A 19,004-nucleotide genomic window follows, 5' to 3' on the forward strand; every position below is an offset into this window, starting at 1 on the left:
ACTCTAATTAGGACATCTCGTTATTGCTAAATTATAATAAAGAGTAATACTTACATATCTGCGTTGGAGTATATGGGACCAGCAAGAATCAAACCAAAAATCAGAATTCCTGATAAATCCCCCTTTTTGGGGCACACGATTTCATAGAGAGGTGGATGTTTCGGAGCCTGCTGATTGGGTATTCAGCGCGCATCTTTTTCAAATGTTTTATGTGTGGGTTGGGCAAAACATGTTGATGTAAAATATGTAAAGACATTTTCAAATTTTGCCAAGTGTGTGTCTGACAGGGGGAGGTAATCAATATTGGAATTTTATGAATATTTTTGTCAATTTTTGGTGCGGAATTCAACATAAGATGGCACCCCCACATAAAAGTTTAGCAGGATGGTAGAATCTTAATTTCTTTTATTCACAGGTATGCGAGATGCCATTCTTCAAAATAAGTGACAGGTGACCAGACTTGAAAACTCCATTATCCTGGACAGTGGCAAACGTTAATATATGGTATATAGCGAGATCATTTGGTTCCGCGGTCTCTATACGTAGGTAACCGACATTCCTACATTATTATACTAACCATGAATGACTGTTATCGCTTATGCACTACATAAAATCATTTATTTATATAGATTTTAAAAAAAAAATGTTTTACTTACATAAAATATAATTTACGCATGATAATATACTTCTCAAAATCATTTGCACGTTTAAAGTGTGATAAAAAACATGATTTTAAATATGCTATTTTTATGTTGATATTTGTTTATTGTGGTGCACTTTATGATTTTCCAACAAAAAATACAGGTAGTATTTGACGTAATTTCAATAAAATGTGCTTGAAGACGAAGTCCACAACGGCCCTTGTCTAGAACGATCGCATCGCTTATCGCCCCTTGATATCACCGCAGGTGGCCGTATATTCGTGACAGTCATCTGAGACCAACAGCTGTGACAAAAGCCGGAAAATTCAATGGGGCAGTGTTGCGGTATTGGCGACTATTAATATTTAAAACGGTCGCGCTACGTGTAGTTGCTAATATATTGATAAGTGGAAATGTATCCGTATATACAATATACAATCTATAACATACCATTGATATAATAAAAACGATCGTTTACGCATTCTAATCGTTATATTTCTGGGCTATAAAATTGTTATGTTCTTTAGGTCAAAAGTCATTTGACATCGTGTAGGTGTGTGTCAACTCAGGTTCGAGGAGGTTGCGGTTGACTTTTGTCTGTAAATTATAACTCTAAACATAGACTTTAAAAGTTTATATCAACAAGAAGAAATACAAGTTTACAAGAAAATGGATCAAAACAATAATGACACTACATGCTACATGTACAGTAGACCCCGCACACTCTTCATACCCTTTCTTAGACCCACTGTCATACCGCGACAAACGTGCCCCTATTCCCGCCTTATGTATGTACTACTACACACCTCTTTTTCCTATTTCCTTCAGAACACCGCACAGAAAGAGTTGGGATTATTTATTTTTTTTTAAAGTTCTGTAATGAGTTTTACGGATTCATTCGACAAAATTTCGGTGGCTTTCCGTGTACGTAAATATAATAACATGTACAGTGGTAATAATGCACGCACGACCGATAAAAAAGACGGGGACAAAACACAGATACTAGATACAGTTACCAAATATGCATGACATGTACTCGTGGACAAGAAATGCATGTTTTATATAGTTAAACTAACACAGGGCCATGAAACAACATATTTCTTATAAAACACAAATCATTTACAAGACCGCTTCATTATATTATCTAACCGTGCGCAGTTTTGGAAATAACAAACCTGTCGACCTTAAGTAAATTCAAAAGTATACGAACAGTCCACAGGGATTTGAGAATTAGTTAGTTTATATCAATATGGACACACTAGATAGCCTATTGACCGTTATGATGCGATTTAGGGGGTCTAGATAAAAAAATCGGAAACATTCGTATTCTACATATACGCAAGTGTTCTATGTAAAATATAACAGGAAATTCATGAGTACGTAAATTGACCAAATTGGTGAGCATTGTGATGTTTTGAGGGTTCGGGGGGGGGGACCCGCGGGAAAAAATATTACGATTTAGAATGGCTGAGATATGAGTTTCACGAGGTATTTTGATGATTTTGCGAGCGGCGAAGGCGCGATATTTTGGTGTTTGGGGGTCCGAAGGTCTCCCCAGAGAAGGCAAAAATATTACTATTTTACAATGGCTATGATGAGTTTAACGATGTATTTTGATGATTTTAAAGCGTTCTTAACATTGTAATTTTTTCGATTTTAAATTACCTGCATTTATATAATGATAATATTGTTAATGTCGTCATTATGCAACCCTGCTCGATCTGAACATACCGGCTTTACACACCATCGGCACATTGTTGTGTAACTCAAAGTACAAAGAAATGTAATAATGAATTAATTGTCTTGCTAAGACTTATATACTTTTTTGAAATATATGTAGTAGAATCCCTAAAAGGAAATATGGAAACTGTGCAGGAGGACCATTTTTTCTTTTAAATGCGCAGAACATTTCAGTCGACGACAATGGGGGGCAAAGACAAAACAGATAAATTATTTTTTTTTCTTTTAATCTGCGTGTATTTTTTATGTCTCCGTATGTATGTAACGAATAATTTTTTTTTTCTATCAAAACGTAGGTCTAAGGAGTTGGACCGTAATAATTGTCCATTTTCACAACGATCTTATTTTGCACATAAAATTACCAGACGTATATCAAAACTCCCTTAATTAATTTAGTTAATTTTATGTGTAAACTATAAATTTACATACATGCACAGTCGTATTACCCCAGGGTGGACTGAATGGGAAAGTACTACTTATTCATTCGTGAAAAAATGACCTTATGTTTTAACCCTTCACATGATACTCCACATGATATATGTACTCGATATTAATGACATCATCATTTACATATAGTGACGTCCATTTTATAGGTTATGACGTCAATATTGTGTCATATGTAGGGGATAAACATGCTACCCAATAAGTCGAAATATAATATTTTTCTCCGTGTGTATTTCCGTAAGTACTAAGACCTGTGGCTAAAATCCACATGCATGTTGACAGTTCCGCGATCGGCACACCGGCTTCCGCTAGTTGATTGTCTCAGATGACGTTACAACTCATCGGAACTCAAGGGAGGTAAGTCATAGAAAAAAATTTTTGTCGTCAAAAAGATGAGAAGATTGATTTCATTAATATTTACTATTCAGAGACAAAATATAAGCAAGTTTTAATAGGACATATGAATGCTTCTAGCGTATTATTCTCATTTTCCATGTCCCTTCTGGTTTTTATCACCTTTAAAGTGAAATAATGATAATGAAATAAGTGCAGAACATTTTCATTAAACCGTTGAACGTTTTACTTTTTTATATATCTGGTCCTTGACTGACATTTGCTATTTTTAGTGATACGGTCAAAACCGCAAGTGATGGTAAATTAATCAGCTGGCTGAACTGAACAACTCCAAACAGGGATAAAAACGTAAAAAATGTAAACATGAAATACAACTAACGAGGGAGAATTTCGCTCACAAAAGAATTTCGTGTAATTAGAATAAATATACACATGTTTATGTACATGTAATGTATTGATAAATAAAACTTTTATTATTTTTCTTATTTTTTTTGCCAATCTCATAACCCTAGGTACAATGTGCCCCCTCCCCCCCCCCCGCTATAATAACAATTGTTCGAAAATGTTGATTGATAATAGTTGATTGAAAGATATGTCTATAAATAGAACTGAAATCCCTGAAGCAGTGCATCGAATCGTCGAGGTCATTTAAACTTTTACATGCGACATGCATTATACGTTGATAATTTAAGCGTTTCTAAAATGCCCGATTTTGTTGGAAACACATTTTCGTCAAACATTGTCGAAAGGTAGGAAACAGCTGCAGGTGTGCCTCTCTACCCGTAAAGGAGAAATGAAACATTTTAAACAATTTCGAGATGTAAAATACAAAATGTGACGATAGGAGAACTGATTGGACATATTATATATATATATATATAATTATATATTTAGAAATAATACAGTGATTTTGTTCACAAGAGGTTGAGAACATTGGAAACTACAGTATGGGTTTGATGGTGCATTATCCATATTCTACATTGTATCTGGGAAGTCAGAACTAATAAGATAACTGTATCTAAATTTTCAGTTTATAGGTAGAATCATTTTGATAAATAAATATATCATATAAATAGATATATAACTGACAGAAAATGAATGAGATGTTCACACTAGACTGTCACATATGCGTTTTTTATGTATTGTGTCAAGGACGTAGGTGATGCATATAAATTCTGTAATGAAAAGTAAAATAATAAAACAAGTGTAGGGCAAAAAATTCACACGATACCTGTTTATTATTGACCAAAGTAAATTATTAACCTCGGACTACGTCCTCGTTCGATATTTTTCTTTGGTCAAACATGCATCAACCTCATAAAAATTATATAATTTGTATAGTATAAGGAATTTATAAAGGAAATGATTATATAGAGGTTACACAACGAGCAGCTATTGGATATTGAATTTATTTCACTCGAGTGAATTATTTTTTAAAAGTTACAAAAGACACGAGCTTTAGCGAGTGTCTTTTGTAACTTTTAAAAAATAATTCACGAGAGGGAAATTAATTCAATATCCAATAGTTGCGAGTGGTGTGACCTGTTTCTACCACAATGTTTTTCGTGACAATAGGCCCACGTTTTTTTACTAGAGTTCCGTATGCAAATTAGGCGTAGTGATATAACCTGTATGATACAGAAACTAATTAATATGCAAAACATTCAATTTCGTAATTATTTTTTTATTACTTTAATAATTGATAATACAACAAATATTTCTATAAAAATAATGATAATTAAATGTATTTGATATCCGAAACCCAGTCATTTCATTCTCTTTAAATCATATTGACCGGGGGGACTATATGCCGCAAATTAACAGTTGTGTGGCCTTGGCATGTGACGTAATTTTCCCGCGCGGATTGTTCAACCCACTCTATCCGTGTCACTGTCGGAGTAAAGCACCCTTGGCCTTTGGCGTTTTCCTACAAGTACACACACGGACTTGTTGGTTGATGTTTTATTGTGAAAGATCCACCATTAATGGGTCCCGAAAACAATGACGGGAGCGGTGTTTTGTAAGGGTGTCTGTTTGATACGTTTTGAAGTTGAACATCACCGTTTGAATGACTGACTAGTGATGATGGCCGGGGGCCGGATGATGGATTGTTTGCTGGCTTACCCGATCTGCTCTGAGTGCGCGTCACGACAATGTTCTCTTGAGATCGTCCTATGTTGGTTTGAGTTTATTGTCGAATAGTTGTTAATACTCTGGATGTTCTTGTGTCCGGGAAATCTGAAAGGATAAAAAAAAATGCAAAAATATGCAAGTGATTCGTAAAAAAGTTACAGTAGCCCTACTGTACCGAAATATTTGTGATGGGATGTATTTTCTTAAATAAAGGTATAAGTCTGCATAAAAAACATACATTTTGTTATTATTTAACGTACAAGAATATATTATTAATACCTGCATAATCTGATTGGGAGGCAACCCGTTATCATTCAACTTCTGTACAAGATACTTTCTTGCGCTATGGTTCGTGAGGCGCTTTCCATTTCCCCCTGTTTTGCTCGTCAAGCCTAAAACATTTTTATTGCAAATATTGAAAAATCCTGTATCACGGTTCATAATTCAGTAATCATTTAGTATTAAAGTGCAAAATAACCAGGACAATCGACCTTGACCTGTTGTGTGAAATTTTGAAATGCAAACATGACATCGTGTACTGTTATCAGTACACACTGTAATACATTGTATAGCCTGTGTACAATCTGAAAGGGCGGGGCTTAGTTTTTGTTACCTTTGTTGACAGCAGCTGTTTATTATAATGGAAGTTTAGGATGAATTCATAAAATATTACCTGCATTTTCTGCCATTGTAGTCATGAATCTTTCCCAGTTTATTTACGCCGAGAGACAGGCTGGCACTTAAACCACCTGCTAGATTTGTCCATGTTTGTATTAGTGGCGATATAATATGGGCGAATCATCATGGCAGTATGTTGGCGGACGGCGAGATTGGTGAAGACCTTATAAGTGGCGACAGTGGCAGCGTTGATGGGGTTTTAGGGGTTAGCCCAGGCGCGCGGGGGGGACGGCCCTTACATTCTTAGGATTTGATCCAGGCCTTGTTTTTAGTTTGCCGTTCACGAAATTCAATGTACTCATTATTCTCTCGAATCTTTACATAGCTTAATATCCCCCCAACACATATCCCTGTGTTCAGTAACACCTCGCATGCCAAAATGCACAGTATTTAGAAACCAAAACTGTTCTTAACAAACTGTCAGGTTGTGTGAACCAAGTTGACCTACGTCATACAATTTATCTATGTCTTTGTCTGAAACAGCATTCAGCCCTCTTTTCTAAATTTCCCTTTCCCTCTCGTTTTAGCTTTTTTTTTGCTTAGATTTGATAACCTCCATTTACCTTAGAAAAAACTCTACACTTGTTGTTAGTTGTTTGCCGTAATCTTTCGATTTCAAATACCGATCAATGCTACATGCCCATGTTTCTAATGGTAGCACGGTTCATATTCCTTTTCCATGATTGTTTCTAAACATTCATAAAAAAGAATACAAAGTAACTTGTTCAGCTGAACTGGCGGAATCGATTCTAATGGCCTGTTTTCCCTTGAGAACACACTGAAAAAAATCTCGTACTTTTTTCATCATATCTAAATCAGTTTTTTTTCTTAGTGTTTTTGTTGACCTCTGAAGCAATGAATCTGTCAACATCAAAATCTTCTAATGAATCTTTGTCTGACAAATATGGATCATGGGGCCTTATCAACTGGGGGTGTTAATGTACTCTGAATGGTTTCCGATATCGTGACAGATCTAACGTTAGTTTGTGATATTGTAAACGTCGCGACCTGGGCATGACGGTATGACGTCGAACCGATACCGAGGCTTCAGTTGCTATTTTGCCTGAATCAAACTGAATTTCAAATCGGTCGAAACCATATTTTAGTGTCTTGCCTTTGAAATAAGACTTGATTACTCCCCTTTCCCCGTCACATAGCTTCACTCTGTCGCCAATTATTGACCAAATCTTCGTCCATCGCAGCCATGATGTTGACGTTGAAAGCAGACGACGTAAACATTGATCACGTGGGGTAGAAAAAGTAGTACCGGTCAAAGGTCAATTTCTCCACCAATCAAAACGCCGGAAGGTTATATTCCACTAGTGGAATATCAATATATATAATCAACGTGTGTACATATAACCAATGGCCTGAGAGTTGAATAAATCGACACATGTAAAGATACAGCTAAAACGGCGATTATATGTATTACTTATTGTATATTACCTTGCCTTTCATGGATAAACTTGGTTACATAGTTTGGCAGTTTTGGCCCAGATTTCTAGAACAAAACAAATACAAAATGATCAGGTTATATGTGCAATACTTTTCATGATTACAGATGAATTAATGTCATTTACCACCAACATTTTGGGAAATAATATATCAACGATGCAAAGTCCTTAATAATACAAACATTATATAATATACTTTATTTGGCAAAAATGTGAAAAATCATAATTTCTGTCTTCAGTGCAGATTTGTGTCTGAGGGTAGTCACTGTAAAACCATGAAGCTTAATGTATTTTTATATTTTACAGTAATGCTATTTATCACAAAATGACACACAAAAACAAAATAACTGTGACATTTTATGTCAATGTCTTCAGGTATACAGGAGATAATTGATGTCTTAATGGTTTGGTCGATTTCTGTTAGTGACGTACCAGAAAACGTTAACAATTCTCTATGACTTAAAATGATATCAACAGTAATGATTGATTCCGCTCAGAAGCCCTATCGATTAAGATATTTCACAATCAGTTTGATATTTTCTATCATATGTTCTTTTCTAATTTGTCCCGCGTAATCCGTGCATTACCTTACGGATGTCATTGTGGCAGACACTTCGCAATAGTTGCAAAGGCTGGCTTTTTATTGTCAGTTTCGAACAAGAAGGTCAATATTCTTAAAAATGAAGCATTTGTTGCACAGGCTCTATATTAGAACGGATATAAAGTTATTGATTATATATTAAAAATAACTACTAATATAACACACTGTTTATTAAATCATTCAATGGATATTCATTCATAAACAATACATTTCTGGCCACCAATCGGTATTTTCTAAGTACCTTATTTTTTGCGAGAGAATTACAAGTACTACTACAGAAGCTATTATTTTTCTGTTAAAAAAACAAGAATATAAAACACACGTTTGTGCTAGTTATCAATTTACATATACACTGTATACATAGCAATTAGAACATTACTTGACCTTGGAGCATATAAAGACAATCCTAGTGGTCCATTCCAGTATATTGGTTTCTCAGGCCACATGACCAACGCTAATATCAATTCTGTCTCAACTGATAACGTTCAAATTCAATATAATACTCATATAACACTTGATATAAAGTTTCAAACATTGAAGATGAACACAATATCTAGATATTTAAGTTTGCACTGACGAAATTTAACGAAATGATAGAATCTGATATAGCATCATTTCCCCTCTCGGAGAATAAATATGACATATGTGTCGATTGATTTTAGAAGCTAACATATTTTAATTGCTGTGGTTTTCTGCATTTGAAATATTTGAAATGTAGAACGCACGGAGGAAATTATACTAATGATGGCGACAATGTACATTGTGTTAAGATATTGGTTCAGGTGGCGACAGTAATTTGTTGGGAGAATTGAAACAATCAGAATGCTTATATTGATTGCTAGGATAATTATACCCTAAAAAACTTGATAATAAGCCGCCGACTTCGAAAATGACCCGTACTCGAAAATAACCCTGTAACTAGCTACGGGGAAAAAACATCCTGAAAATAAGTCTGATTCGAAAAATACGCTTGTTTAAAGTAACTGACGAAAATCGTATACATGTAGTCAAATTCCACAATTGATGCCATCGGTTTCTTGACAATGTATATATTTTTTTCTATAATATTTTAGATAAATTTACAAAATGAAACCCTTAATACTTGTTAGTAATATTTGTGTATACACTTGGTCGATAACGTATAATTAACAATTAAACTCTTGTTAGATTGTATCTATTGTCAATATAAATGCAATCTGGGTGATAGATAAAGGGCGCAATCTATCACCCAGATTGCATTTATATTCAATATAAATGCAATCTGTTGATAGATAAAGGGCGCCATGAATATTTATCTATCACCCAGATTGCATTTATATTGACACTAGATACAATCTAACAAGCGTTTAATTGTTATATTTACATCCTATACAAGTTCCTAATTTAAAGTCATGAATGATTTTTTTTTTTAATTTCAAATTTGCCGCCTAATATTTCAATCACTACGTTGGTGAAGAAATTTGGTGTAGCTAAGTTTGTCTGAAGATTTATGTTCTGTGTAAGAAGAACGTTTCCCTTTGCTACAACGAGCGCCGATTCTGAATCTGTGTTCACGTTGTTCCCGGAGTCATGTTTCGATGGGGATCTGGAAACAGTTTGTTCACAGTTAGGATGTGTAATGCCGACAGTGATGCACTGAGTAACTTTTTCTGACTTGTTGATACAGTACGATTATACGACGTAAGTGAACTTTCGGACTTGTGTGAACTCATGAACATTATATGCCTCGCCTCATATCCTTCGTCATTGAGAAATTGTATGGCAGTAGCTCGCAAACAGTGCGGAGTGTAAGTTTTTGTGACGGACGCTGATTTACATATGTCGGCTAGAAAGTTCGCGAAAGTCCTCTTTGCCAGAGCTTTGTCGGTAAACCAAATTTCGTTGGAGTAAGGAGCGAATTACTGCATTCTTTTTATACTGATTGAAGAGGTTAGTTGCTTTTTTGTCTGTTTTTCCAACGCGTTTTTTTCGGACAACTAGATGTGCCTGTGCGTACGGTATCAGGACATCTCGGCACTTGGAGACCTCGGCACTTGGGAAAAGAGACACGTCGGCATTTTTCGTAAGTCACCTCGGCACTTTACGAAGTCGCCTTGGCACATTTTAGGTATTCGTTGCAAAAATTGAAGACTAATAAAACATTATGTTGTTACAGCTTTGTCGTCATTGTTTAATTTGTTAGCACTACGTAAATAGATTTGCATTTGAAGTCAGAAAGCCGCCAATTCTGTTTACTTTAAAATGCACAAGTGTAAGCATGATTGTGGATACAGACGTTAATTATATACCAGCGCTTTTGTACAAATATATCTTGTAATCACGTAAGCCCACAGGTGGTGCAGATGATTAAAAAAACAATGAAGCCATACGCCAAACGATGTAGTAGTAATACATACTTTTATTCCGTTTGATGATTGTTAAGAAAACAAACAATTTTGGTATTACAACATGTTATGTACAGTTAGTGATGCTTCAAAGAAATTCTGTGGAACCAATCAAAATTGGAGTAAATCTATAAAAGAAAACAACATCTATAAATTAGGATGATTTTTGCCGTGGTACTAGACGTATTCTTAGCTATGGATTACTCTGCTTCGGATTGTGTATCGTGCTCGCGAAAAGTACGACCCGCGACAGGAAGGACTGCAGTGCGACAGCTGCTCAAGATGGCAACACAGAACGTGCAATTCTGGTAAGTACCATATTAAATTGAATAACTATGAACTAAATGTCCAAATGTACTTCGCGATCGTATTTAATTTGATCACCATATATGTCCCGATATACTTAGCGATTGTATGTAATTTGATAATTATATATGCCCCTATGTACTATATAGCGATCGTATTTTGTACTTAGCTTAATAATCGTTATTTTCGTATATCAAAAGACTATATAATGTTTAATAAAAACTAAATGCCGAACTCTCTTCAATAGTGCCGAACACTTCGGAATTCCATCCCTCTCGTCACAAAATGGATCGTGAGCTTGTACCAAACGTGGTGACGAAGGATTATGGGACATGTAAGAGCAGGTAAGTGCTTATCTTAGTTAAATCGTCTTTCTCAATTATCTCCTTGTGTTTTGTTGGTTTAGATTGGCCACTGCGTGTTCTCTGCTTCAATAATCCGTCTAGTACACCGTTCGCGGGTTTGAACTCCTTATCTATCGTGATATCTATATTTCTGTGTAAATCCGCAAGGAATCTATTTATCCCAGAGCGAATACTTATCAAACTGTTTCTATGGTAAAACCAAGTCCTTTCCCTTGTCGTTGGTGGAGTTGTTGGTAGGTTTCGGTCTAGTTTCTACATAAAATGTTTTATAAGGCATTTGCCAGTTGTTCCGATGTTATTGTTTCCATATCCATCTCGTATCCATTAACTTCATTGTTCCACTCTGTAAATTTAGGACAAGTAACTTGTATTTAGACCTATAATTAAATTGTATTATTTTTTAGACTTTATTTAATTTGAAGCAAGTTGACAGCAGAACAGAATTATCAGTCGTGTAAAAATTGGAACGGAATGTAATTGATTGTATCATAAAAAAAATCAATTCATTCGTTTCAATTACAACTTAATTGTTGGTTTACACGGTGTGAATTAATCAATATATTTTGACAACTTATCTACGCACCTTGGAACATTTTAACTGCCCATCTTGTATTGCTTTTAGTAGAAGGTGCCTGTCTTGACTGGAAAAGGTTTTTCAACCTCTTCATCTGTTGAAGTCTTAAACCTCTTTGTCGGTTTAGGTTCAATGTCTTGTTGGCCTACTTCTACCTTTAGGTTTTCTTCATTATGATTTGTATGTCCGACAGGAGTTTCTACTCTTGGTAGTTCCTCTATCGCTGCTTGAGTGAGATCGGGTATATCCTTCAAGAGATTTGCGACTGAACTTGCCGTTGCTTCTGCAAAACTTTCAATTTCTTCTGAGTCCATATTAAGTAAAAATTATTCTAATCGCTAGCAGTGAGGTCTGCTAAGAGATCTGCTGGTAAATTGATGTGAAAATTGCCCACGGGTAGCTGATTTTCTTTCTCGAACTCCAAGTCACTTGAACACATGTCCATTTTGAGCAGGCGACAAATTCCATTTACAAATTTATTAATAATTTTAGCTTATCATTTTATTTTGAAGATTTCATAAATATATTTAAGGTTTTGATAATTATTTTTTTAAAAATATTTTGGAATTGTTAGAGGCCGTTTTTACTTGTTGTCAAGGTCTCTCACAGCCAAGGAGAAGTCTCGAGGACTACGGCGGCCATATTGTTTGTTTACATTTTGTATACAATGTAACATTTAGTCTGTACAATGTATTACTTCGCCAAATCTGGACTGCATTCTATGCATTGATAGATGCAGCCAAGATTAACATGGGGGTAATGGGAAATCGCAGTGCCAAATGTAAATATTATTAACGTATATAATTATTAAGTGCAACTCTATATTATGTTCCAGAAAGAGTGCATATGCTCTTATAATCAATTAATATACATTTACATTAGCAGATCTAGAGATACAAATTGTATATATCCACATACACAGTATATATGGTATAAGTACATATACGTACAGAACTACACATTAAACAAATCTTGTACATTTGTTTTAAATATCACAATTTCAAATTACAATTTAAGATGTCGTTATAGAGTGGCTCTTAATCCTATACACAATACAACAGCTAACTCTAGATTAAAACCTATTGTTTGGTCAATGCATCACACCTAACACGCCTTACCGTACACACTTACAGATTTATACGGAGCGATATGCATGGCTACTTATCTGTAAGTTGACTAACTGGGATTGGATATTCCGTTTTAATACGAAGTCAGATACTTCGTTGTTTATAAAATAATAATTGAAAATAATTCAAAATGAAGCATAGAATATGTCCAGTTGCTTGCATTATCTCTGTCATTGTTATTAAGAATAATGACGTTTTACTGTAACAACTCAATTGAAAAAGGAAAATTAAGGGGTTAACTCAAATAAAGAAATCAATAAAAACATCGTAAACATATTTGACTACCACTAAAATACTCTCGAAAGCCATGTTTTTTTTTCAAGTTTTTAGGGTATGTTTTCTTTCTATCAAATGCTGGTATTTATCTTCAACAATATCCCATACATTAACCTCTTAACTCACAACAAATACGCCAAACTGATCTGAAGTCTCGAGATATATATGGGTTGTTTACAAAAACATGATGATGCAAAAGGGTGGAAAAATCACTTTGAAACAAAAGGTAGGATATTCGGAAACTCTGCTAAGAATTCTTGAGAGATAAGGGGTTTGAGTACGATATCTAATTACATATTTGAGCGTGTATCGAGACCCGTTAATGCATATGCTAAATGGACAATGTATGTGCCATTCTAAAATCAAAACAATTATATGTAAACATTTTACTTGGGTATTAATTAGTATCATAAAAGCGTGTTGAGATACTAACCGTGTTTATGTCTGCTCCTTTTTCTAGAAGTAGATCCACTATTTCAGTGTCTCTTCTTATGGCTGGTGTCTTTAGAGGATTTCCCTTGAAAAAGATAAAATGATTATGTTACTTGTCAGATATGATGTACTGCAACTATGAAGCAGATTAATGAAAAAAAAAATGACTGATTGTTATATTTGCAATGAAAGATATAAACCACATAATTTGATATGTTATACAAATACATTATAACCGTGAATAAACTATTCTAACAATCAATTAATCAATCGAAATAAATCATATTTTATCAATCAAAAGGTTTTCAGTTTTATGTGCACACTTCCATTTACAAACATACACATAGTTTAGACAGTGGTAAATGACATAATTTTCAACATTGACATATTGGTATGACAAAGTACATATATTTTCTATCGTGGTCTCTCAAAAGCTAAATACAATTTTATTTAACTTGAAAACTCTCTAATATTTTATGTCCTATGTATTATCACTTTCAAGATCGATGGTGTTCTACAATAATGATTCATTATTCAGCGCCTGAGTTGAATGTAAAATGGACAATTTTCCAAATAAAATAAAATTCATATTCTTTTCAAAAATTTCAAATTACACTTGTTACAAATTTCGTTTCTTCTTTTGATGTCTCCTTATTGCTTTTTATGTGATTTATGAGCAGATATCCACAACGTTAGTTTACAAATGTTTGTATTGTAGTAATTTTGAGAATATAGATTATTTTCATAAAATGGTTAAATGTTTAGGAAAGATAGACTTTTTTTGTAATTGTTTATTTTTCAAGGCATTTATATAATAAATGTAGTATAAAACAAAAAAGCAATCATTTGTCATCAATCATCATTATCATCATCATTATCATCATCATCATCATTATCATCATTATCATCATCATCATTATCATCATTATCATCATCATCATTATCATAATTATTATCACCATCATATCATCATCATCATTATCAACATCTTATCTTCATCATCATCATAATCATTATCAGGCATATTATCATTATTCTCATGAACATCATTATCATTAATAGTCAGAAATAAAGATAAACCTTTTATTTAGTGTATATAGGAAACGTAGTTATAGTCAAGTCAATCTGTTCTATTCAAGTACGGAGGCCTTTGAGTACAGTAAAGGTCGTGTAATAGTAGCCTGGTATATGGTTTACGCATCGCGCTTTGGTTCGCAGATATCACCTTGCCATTTCAACGCTATAGTTTACTGAGACACTGAAAGTCACTTCTTTACAAGTAGTGGCCATCAAGGTAGAGATGTGAACACGATTTTGGTTAGAGTTTCGTATTGCGGACATCGCCTTGGTCCAACAAAGCACCAACATGTTGAGCACATGCATAAGGTAAAAGTTAGAATTCGTCAATAGAACAATTGGGAGATAATGGATATTAATTATTATTGGAGTTCTTATAATAGAGGTGCGCGCTTTAACACAAAAGAGTTCTTCCAGTAGTTTTTTGAAGTTAGTGGTAGTGCCGTTACTTTGAGAGGATGGACCAGTTGGTGTCTTGTCGTTTTGCAATACATTCAATCATTTCCGGTGATCCATAAAGAGCCACGACATGAAGAATACTAACAACAGGACTGCTCTCCTTCTCTTCAGTCATCAAGCTCTTGGTAAGGACTTCAAACTGATCGATGTTTCCTCTTTTCACCATCTCAACAATGGATTTGATATCTGAAATGAGTATTGGATATTTTTTTTCATAGTTCATTTCGAATGAAGCGTACTGTTTTTTTATTGATATTAATAATTTTTATTTTTGTATACCCCAACAAAAATAGCGGATACAGTTTTTCTGTTTTTATTCAAAACAGGGAATTCGAAGAGTATGTAAGCTATAAACAGGTATGAATGGAGACAGATGCTGGACCGTTGATTAATGAAAATAAATCGGTAAGTAACAACCATGTGTTTTATGATACTTATCACATGCATGTAACTTATACTACTTAAACGTTGTTATATATTGTTATATAATGTTCAACATGACGTTATATCACATTGTTTAAAGGTTCTGTCTCCGGCTTTTGCTTACGTTTTGATTACTTTTCAAATGAATATCTAATTAATTAGGATTCATATTTTATTCTGTTCCTGCATCGTTACTCGCGTCAGGCGTAATTGTCATATTATTTTACCAGTGTTGAATTCACGTTCATTTGCAGACTAAAAATAATCTGAAAGGGTGTCTTGCTAATAATATATTATCAGGGGTGGCTGCTAGGTCATGGAATAAAAAGCACATTAAATAAAAAAAAAACATGTTACAAACTGTGTATGACAATATCTTAAAAAAAACTTGAAAATAAGCCGGCTTCGAAAATAAGCCGTAGTCATTTACTTATTTGTCCTGTAACTACCTACGGCGAAAACTTGAAAATAAGCATAATTCGAAAATAAGCCATATTCGAAGTCAAGCCGGTTACAAGCAACTGACGAAAATGGTATACAATGCACTCGATTTCAATAAATGTCGTTCTTGGTTTCTTGGCAATGTACATCTTTTTTATTTTTTCTATAACCATTTAGATAAATTTGTGAAAAGAAACATATTTGTGTATAAGTAAATACATGGTCACAGGAGTTGTCCCCCTTTTACAGTAGTTTAATATTTTAGAGTTATATCGCTTGGGATGGGATAGCATTGTATAGAATGATATCCCAGCATACTAAGTTAACATCGGTTAACTTCAGGTTTGAGTCCGTCGCTGGCGAGAATCAAACTCCACGTGGTCCACCGCCAGAGGTACCATTAGTAGAGCTAGAGGAGGTCAAAGTGGAGGATGGTATCACAGGTATGGGCATAGAGCACGAACCGCAAATGTTATTTAATGTACATGCTAATGGTAACATTAATAATGCCATTACCCTCGAGATCAAAAGCATCCCCCTAAAGTCCCACTCCATCGGTGACCATGTGCCCCGAGCTATAAAACAAACAAATACGGGGTCGTATATAAATTTGGCTCATCCATTAAAGGGTTACTCATAATTGAACGTTACAACTCCTAGCGTGTCGATGGTTGTCGGGTCCAGTGGGGTGACTGAGACCCGCCCCCAACTTGTAAAGAGAAAATGTAAAATGTGGAGAAATGCTTTCCACATTTGTATGGCCATTTATTTGGAAAGAATTCCCACTAAGGTGCAGGAACTTTTGCAGTATGTAAAGACAGTACGTGGGACAGCTTATCAGGGTGTGCCGAGGGGTTGGCGATTCTATGATGAGCAATTTAGGGCTCGCCTTAGCCAATCTCCTGGTTTACCATGGAACCAATTTTATTCAAATATTTGGCTCATGGTAATGACCTCTCAAGCCAGTAGAATGGGGAAAAACAATGTGGTCAAGGGAGGTAACAAGGAGGGGGTCAGAAAACATTCAGAAGTCATCACCTTGCTTTGGTTTCAATAGCGGTTAATGTGCATATAATAATTGCAGGTACACTCATATTTGGAGTATTTGTTCTGCAGACCATAGCGCCCCATTACTGCAGAAAGGTGCCTAATCAGATTTTTGGCAAAATTGAGTTTTTTATACATAAGTATTGGTAATATGCATCTCCACATTGTGTGAAAAAATCTAAGCAATTGGGTAATTGCAAATGAAGTTATTACCTGATTTATAAAAACATACTTCTCTGAAAGTGACACATCGTTAACTGTAATAAGGTGCCTTCTCATCTCTGTTTACAGTAAGAAGGTGCCTACTCTGATAAGGCACCTTACTGCACAGCTCTTTATAATGAGTTTAGGTATCACATTACATGAACTTAACTGAGAAGGCCCCCATCGCCTATACCCAGATAAAATTAATTACTTTTGATAACAGGTATAGAAACAATGGCTTAGCAGGTATAAGTGAATTCCATTGTAGTAGTAAACATCTACGATGTAGTTCGGTAGATCTGAAGCTGAATGAAGTCAAACACGGGATGGGAAATCTCAGCATATCGACATGAACAATAACATAGACATTGCAAGTATTTTTGAAGATATTTCTGTTAAATAGTTAAACATGTTTTAATAATAAATGCATCTCTAATAAATAATAATAAATCTCTAAAATATAAATCTCCATGAAAAAAGTAAAATCGTTCTACATGTTATGTTTAATCTAAAATATTAAATTCATAATATGTATTGTGATAATTGTTAAAATCATTCATGTAGTCCTAAGATTCATATGTGGATTTTAATCATCTAAATCTGTGATACCTAAAAGAAAACTCTTCAGAGTGGTCAGATGTTGATGAAAATTTTCTCCTGGCAATTTCTGATCAATCATACAAAAACATATTTCCCAATGATGGTTTTGATGTGGTAGATGCTACAAGGAACTGTGAGAATGCTGATGTTGTTAAGGACGGCGTTCCTAATGAAGAGAACGCTACAAGGAACTGTGAGAATACTGATATTGTTAAGGACGGCGTTCCTAATGAAGAGAACGCTACAAGGAACTATGAGAATGCTGATGTTGTTAAGGACGCCGTTCCCAATGAAGAGAACGTTATCAAGGAACTGTGAGAATGCTGGTGCCACTGAAAATTCCAAGGACACACCAGCAGGAAATTATGTCTCTACTTGTAGTGAAGCAACAGACGGAAAGACAACATCACGATGTTAGAGCTCCAGAAGATGCTTCACTGAAAACGACGAAGAGAAGTTAGCCCAGAAACAGATATAAGCTGCGAAAATTTAGACGAAGACTACCAGCCATCGAAAAAAAAGATCTCCATTCTACCGATTCAGAGGATAATATGTCATTTGCAGGACTTAGTCCTGATGAGGAAAGAGAAAAATATTTTCCTGCAATGTCAGCATCACAAAAAGCGTAAAAGACGAAAAGCTGAACCAAGAAAAAACTCAACATTGAAAGAACCAAACACAAAAAAAGGAAAAGTGCTCTTCAAAAAGTGCAAAATTGCTAGAAAAATACCATCATGCCAGACTAGATAATTTGTTGATTAGCAACAATCTACACAGAATTGCAAGAAAAGTAGATGGAAACTGTTTTTGAATGCTGCTCTTCACCAGATTGCCAATGATATCCACACAATTGAGATCAGATATCGCGGATCATCTTATAGATAATTATGAACATACCGTTTTTGGCTGCAAGATCCACTACGGGACTTTCAGATGACAGGCAGAAATATCTATGTGAATTGAAAAGATTCGTGAGTCTGGAACTTGGAATGTGGATCTCGCAGATTGTATGTTATTGGCTTTATCCAATATCATACCGAGGCCAGTCATAATATACACAAGCAGGATGCAGAATCAACTTATAGATGTGGAACCAGATTTAGTTAACCCGTCATGCATAAAAAAATCATCCACATATTGATTGCATGTACAGCTATCAGAGGAAAAGAACACTACGATGCCATCAACAAAACAGATACCATTAGACCGGAAGCAGATGGCATCAATTACCTGAATAAAACACC

At 34.8% G+C, this 19,004-nt stretch overlaps 1 protein-coding gene and 1 pseudogene across 2 annotated transcripts in view; one reads left to right on the top strand and one right to left on the bottom strand.

Moving 5' to 3' along the window:
• Nucleotides 1-15,055: 15,055 nt before the first annotated feature.
• The window catches only part of LOC138306705 (contactin-5-like), a 41,989-nt gene continuing 38,040 nt past the window's right edge, over nt 15,056-19,004 (bottom strand). For both annotated transcript variants that reach the window (XM_069247167.1, XM_069247166.1), the window contains exon 17: nt 15,056-15,231. The gene's annotated coding sequence lies outside the window, so the exon portion shown is untranslated. The remainder of the gene's footprint in view (nt 15,232-19,004) is intronic.
• Nucleotides 16,211-18,078, top strand: LOC138305744 (uncharacterized; annotated as a pseudogene).

The sequence above is a fragment of the Argopecten irradians genome, chromosome 13 (genome assembly GCF_041381155.1).
Source record: "Argopecten irradians isolate NY chromosome 13, Ai_NY, whole genome shotgun sequence".
Lineage (NCBI taxonomy): Eukaryota > Metazoa > Mollusca > Bivalvia > Pectinida > Pectinidae > Argopecten > Argopecten irradians.